We start from the raw sequence: 6,724 nt of genomic DNA on the forward strand, positions 1-6,724 counted from the left end.
ATTTATTAAAATGAAGTTAGTTAAATATAATATTTAAAAATAGTTGCCATTGAATTGATTCCAACTCATGATGACCCCATGTGTCAGAGTAGAAGTGTGCTCCATAGGGTTTTCAATGGCTGATTTTTCTCAGAGGTAGTTTGCCAGGTCTTTCTTCTGTGGTGCCTCTCGGTAGACTCAACCCTCCAAACTTTCAGTTAGCAGCTAAGCACATTAACCATTTGCACCACCCACCCAGGACTCCAAATACAATATTTAATGCCCCCAAACTCCTATTTATTTTTGTCTTATCTGTCAGATACTTAGAGGAATGTATTTTTAAAAATATAAGGACGAGACAGGGCCAAGATGGCTGACTAGGTAGATGGTACCTCGGATCCCTCATGCAACAAAGACTCAGAAAAACACATGAATCGATCACATACATGACAATCTACGAACCCTGACCAAGAAACACAGATTTAAAGAGTTGACCTGAGTGACAGAGACTGAGCACGAACAACCACGGGGAAGCAGCGACTGTTTTCGGAGCCTGGAGCCAGCGTCCCAGTCAGGAAACCTTGGCGCCGGGCTTTGGACTGGGAGCAGAGGAACTAACCGCGGCTTCTGAGACAGCGCAAGCACGGGACGTGGGCCTGACCATCGGGGACAATCTTTACCCAGCCAGTGCACACAGTTGACGCACCCCTCGGGAATCTCAGATAAAACAGTCATCCCAAGCAAGATAAGTAACTTTGTCTATATTCTCTATATAGGGGTGCTACTCTCTCCTATTTATCTGAACCCTCCCCTGCCCTTCCCAGGCGGCTTCATTAACATTGGAATTTCCTGAGCCAGAGGGAGAACTGCTCTGCGGTTTTTCTTTTCCTTTTTTTTTTTTTGGTCGTTTCCTAACCCATTCTCCTGGCCTGAGAGAAGCAACTATGAAAAACCCAGGGACCAAAAATCCTTCCCTAATTGGACTAAAAACACAGAACCAACTCCAGCCAAGCATATGTGATCCACAGTCTTGGGCTTTCATCCCTACAGGGAACAAGGTGGCTCTTATAATGCAAAGACATTTCTGATAGGGATCTGACTGCAATTGTTTTAGCAGATTTACTGGAAAGACAAGTTTCCCAGGTCTGACATCTCTGCGTATTCAACAGAGCCCTCACTGACCCACAACAGGGAACTGAGGGCTGAAGCTCCCCCCAGACCACCTAGCCTCCTGCCTTAGGGGTCTAAGGAGGGTGACACCTACCAGTCTTTAGAGGTACTTGCATTGGGGGCCTAAGGTACAGCTGCAGAGCCCACCCACCAAGGTGTTTTAGGAATAGAGACACACCTACCTCACGGACACTTGGGGGAAGCCTGTCAGCATTCTGTCCCCCCTGGTGTGTGAACCCCAGCTGCTTCTAGAATCTGCTGCACACAACTATCATCACTACTTCTCTAGGTGGATAGGTGACAGTCTGCATCACACACTTGATGACCCCAAATCAGATTCTACTCAAGAATAGCGAATGGACTCAGGCTTATATATCTGGTAACAGGCCAAACCAGCCGGTAATAGGACATAAGTGAGTCAAGGGCTACAAAAATCAAGACAGCACAATCTAATAGCCCATCTAAGTATACTGAAAGAAAACAAAACAAGATAAGACTCAGTGAGCAAATATAGAATAAATCACTACAATATCTTAGTGATGGCTCGGAGACAGCAGTCGATATCAAACCACATAAAGAAGCAAACCATGACTGCTTCTACAACTCCCCAAACTAAAGAATCAAAATCTTTCCCAAATGAAGATACAATCCTGGAATTGCCAGATACAGAATATAAAAAACTAATTTACAGAATGCTTCAAGACATCAGGGATGATCTCAGAAATGAAATAAGGCAATCTATAGAAAAAGCCAAGGAACACACTGATAAAGCAGTTGAAGAACTCAAAAAGATTATTCAAGAACATAGTGGAAAAATTAATAAGTTGCAAGAATCCATAGAGAGACAGCATTCAGAAATCCAAAAGATTAACAATAAAATTACAGAATTAGACAACACAGTAGGAAGTCAGAGGAGCAGACTCGAGCAATTAGAATGCAGAGTGGGAAATCTGGAGGACCAAGGAATTAACACCAATATAGCTGAAAAAAAAATCAGATAAAAGAATTAAAAAAAATGAAGAAACCCTAAGAATCATGTGGGACTCTATCAAGAAGAATAACTTGCATGTGATTGGAGTCCCAGAACAGGGAGGGATAACAGAAAACACAGAGAGAATAGTTGAAGATCTGTTGGCAGAAAACTTCCCTCACATCATGAAAGACGAAAGGATATCTATCCAAGATGCTCATCGAACCCCATTTAAGATTGATCCAAAAAGAAAATTACCAAGACATATTATCACCAAACTTGCCAAAACCAAAGATAAAGAGAAAATTTTAAAAGCAGCCAGGGATAAAAGAATGGTCTCCTACACGGGAGAATCAATAAGAATAAGTTCAGACTACTCAGCAGAAACCATGCAGGCAAGAAGGCAATGGGATGACATATACAGAGCACTGAAGGAAAAAAACTGTCAGCCAAGGATCATATATCCCGTAAAACTCTCTCTGAAATATGAAGGTGAAATTAAGACATTTACAGATAAACACAAGCTTAGAGAATTTGCAAAAACCAAACCAAAGCTACAAGAAATACTAAAGGAAATTGTTTGGTCAGAAAACCAATAATATCAGATACCAGCACAACACAAGGTCACAGAACAGATCATTTGATATCAACTCAAATAGGGAAATCAAAAAAACAAATTAAGATTAATTAAAAAAAAAAAAACACTCAAAACAGGGAATCATTGAAGTCAATATGTAAAAGATCACAATAATCAAAAAGAGGGACTAAATACAGGTGGCATAGAACTGCCATATGGAGAGGGATACAAGGCGATATAGGACAATACAAGTTAGGTTTTTACTTAGAAAAATAGGGGTAAATATTAAGGTAACCACAAAGACGTATAACAACTCCATAACTCAAAATAAAATCCAAGAAAAACGTAACGACTCAGCAAACATAAAGTCAAATACTATGAAAATGAGGAACACACGATTTACAAAGAAAAACGTCTCAGCACAAAAAAGTAAGTGGAAAAATGAAATTGTCAACAACACACATAAAAAGGCATCAAAATGACAGCACTAAACACATACTTATCTATAATTACGCTGAATGTAAATGGACTAAATGCACCAATAAAGAGACAGAGAGGCTCAGACTGGATAAAGAAACACGATCCTTCTATATGCTGCCTACAAGAGACACATCTTAGACTTAGAGACACAAACAAACTAAAACTGAAAGGATAGAAAAAAATATATCAAGCAAACAATAAGCAAAAAAGAGTAGGAGCAGCAATATTAATTTCTGACAAAATAGACTTTAAACTTAAATCCACCACAAAGGATAAAGAAGGACACTACATAATGATAAAAGGGACAATTGACCAGGAAGATATAACCATATTAAATATTTATGCACCCAATGACAGGGCTGCAAGATACATAAATCAAATTTTAACAGAACTGAAAAGTGAGATAGACACCTCCACAATTATAGTAGGAGACTTCAACACACCACTTTCGGAGAAGGACAGGACATCCAGTAAGAAGCTCAATAGAGACACGGAAGACCTAATTACTACAATCAACCAACTTGACCTCATTGACTTACACAGAACTCTCCATCCAACTGCTGCAAAGTATACTTTTTTTTCTAGCACACATGGAACATTCTATAAAAGAGACCACATATTAGGTCATAAAACAAACCTTTGCAGAATCCAAAACATCGACATATTACAAAGCATCTTCTCAGACCACAAGGCCATAAAAGTGGAAATCAATAACAGAAAAATTAGGGAAAAGAAATCAAATACTTGGAAACTGAACAATACCCTGCTGAAAAAAGACTGGGTTATAGAAGACATTAAAGAGGGAATAAAGAAATTCATAGAATGCAATGAGAATGAAAATACTTCCTATCAAAACCTCTGGGACACAGCAAAAGCAGTGCTCAGAGGCCAATTTATATCGATAAATGCACACATACAAAAAGAAGAAAGAGCCAAAATCAGAGAACTGTCCCTACAACTTAAACACATAGAAAGTGAGCAACAAAAGAATACATCAGGCACCAGAAGAAAACAAATAATAAAAATTAGAGCTGAACTAAATGAATTAGAGAACAGAAAAACAATTGAAAGAATTAACAAAGCCAAAAGCTGGTTCTTTGAAAAAATTAACAAAATTGATAAACCATTGGCCAGACTGACTAAAGAAATACAGGAAAGGAAACAAATAACCCAAATAAGAAACAAGATGGGCGACATCACAACAGACCCAACTGAAATTAAAAGAATCGTATCAGATTATTACAAAAAATTGTACTCTAGCAAATTTACAAACCTAGAAGAAATGGATTAATTCCTGGAAAAACACTACCTACCTAAACTAACACATTCAGAAGTAGAACAACTAAATAGACCCATAAAAAAAAAGAGATTGAAACGGTAATCGAAAAACTCCCAACAAAAAAAACCCCTGGCCCGGATGGCTTTACTGCAGAGTTCTACCAAACTTTCAGAGAATAGTTAACACCACTACTACTAAAGGTATTTCAAAGCATAGAAAATGACGGAATACTGCCTAACTCATTCTATGAAGCCACCATATCCCTGATACCAAAACCAGGTAAAGACATCACAAAAAAAGAAAATTACAGACCTATATCCCTCATGAACATAGATGCAAAAATCCTCAACAAATTTCTAGCCCATAGAATTCAACAACATATCAAAAAAATAATCCACCACGACCAAGTGGGATTTATACCAGGTATGCAAGGCTGGTTTAATATTAGAAAAACCATTAATGTAATCCACCATACAAATAAAACAAAAGACAAAAACCACATGATCTTATCAATTGATGCAGAAAAGGCATTTGACAAAGTCCAACACCCATTTATGATAAAAACTCAGCAAAATAGGAATTGAAGGAAAATTCCTCAACATAATAAAGGGCATCTATACAAAGCCAACAGCCAACATCACTCTAAATGGAGAGAGCCTGAAAGCATTTCTCTTGAGAACAGGAACCAGACAAGGATGCCCTTTATCACCGCTCTTATTCGACATTGTGCTAGAGGTCCTAGCCAGAGCAATTAGGCTAGACAAAGAAATAAAGGGCATCCAGATTGGCAAGGAGGATGTCAAATTATCTCTATTTGCAGATGACATGATCTTATACACAGAAAACTCTAAGGAATCCTCCAGAAAACTACTGAAACTAATAGAAGAGTTTGGCAGAGTCTCAGGTTGTAAGATAAACATACAAAAATCACTTGGATTCCTCTACACCAACAAAAAGAACATCGAAGAGGAAATCACCAAATCAATACCATTCACAGTAGCCCCCAAGAAGATAAAATACTTAGGAATAAATCTTACCAAAGATGTAAAAGACCTATATAAAGGCAACTACAAAGTACTACTATTACAAGAAAATAAAAAGGACCTACTTAAGTGGAAAAACATACCTTGCTCATGGATAGGAGACTTAACATAGTAAAAACGTCTATTCTACCAAAAGCCATCTATACATACAATGCACTTCCGATCCAAATTCCAATGACATTTTTTAATGTGATGGAGAAACAAATCACCAACTTCATATGGATGGGAAAGAAGACTCAGATAAGTAAAGCATTCTTGAAAAAGAAGAAGAAAGTGGGAGGCCTCACTCTATTATACAGCCACAGTAGTCAAAACAGCCTGGTACTGGTACAACAACAGGCACATAGACCAATGGAACAGAATTGAGAACCCAGATATAAATTCATCCATATATGAGCAGCTGATATTTGACAAAGGCCCAGTGTCAGTTAATTGGGGGAAAGATAGTCTTTTTAACAAATGGTGCTGGCATAACTGGATATCCCTTTGCAATAAAATGAAACAGGACCCATATCTCACACCATGCACAAAAACTAACTCCAAGTGGATCAAAGACCTAAACATAAAGACTAAAACGATAAAGATCATGGAAGAAAAAATAGGGACAACCCTAGGAGCCCTAATACAAGGCATAAACAGAATACAAAACATTAACAAAAATGACGAAGAGAAACCAGATAACTGGGAGCTCCTAAAAATCAAACACCTATGCTCATCTAAAGACTTCACCAAAGGAGTAAAAAGACCACCTACAGACTGGGAAAGAATTTTCAGCTATGACATCTCCGACCAGCGCCTGATCTCCAAAATTTATATGATTCTGTTAAAACTGAACCACAAAAAGACAAACAACCCAATCAAAAAGTGGGCAAAGGACATGAACACGCACTTCACTAAAGAAGATATTCAGGCAGCTAACAGATACATGAGAAAATGCTCTCGATCATTAGCCATTAGAGAAATGCAAATTAAAACTGCGATGAGATTCCATCTCATTCCAACGAGGCTGGCATTAATCCAAAAAACACAAAACAATAAATGTTGGAGAGGCTGCGGAGAGACTGGAACTCTTCTACAGTGCTGGTGGGAATGTAAAATGGTACAACCACTTTGGAAATCTATCTGGCATTTTCTTAAAAAGTTAGAAATAGAACTACCATAAAAAAAATTTTTTTTTTTTTTTTTACCATACAATCCAGAAATCCCACTCCTCGGAATATACCCTA

This window comes from Loxodonta africana, chromosome 19 (genome assembly GCF_030014295.1).
Source record: "Loxodonta africana isolate mLoxAfr1 chromosome 19, mLoxAfr1.hap2, whole genome shotgun sequence".
Classification (NCBI taxonomy): domain Eukaryota; kingdom Metazoa; phylum Chordata; class Mammalia; order Proboscidea; family Elephantidae; genus Loxodonta; species Loxodonta africana.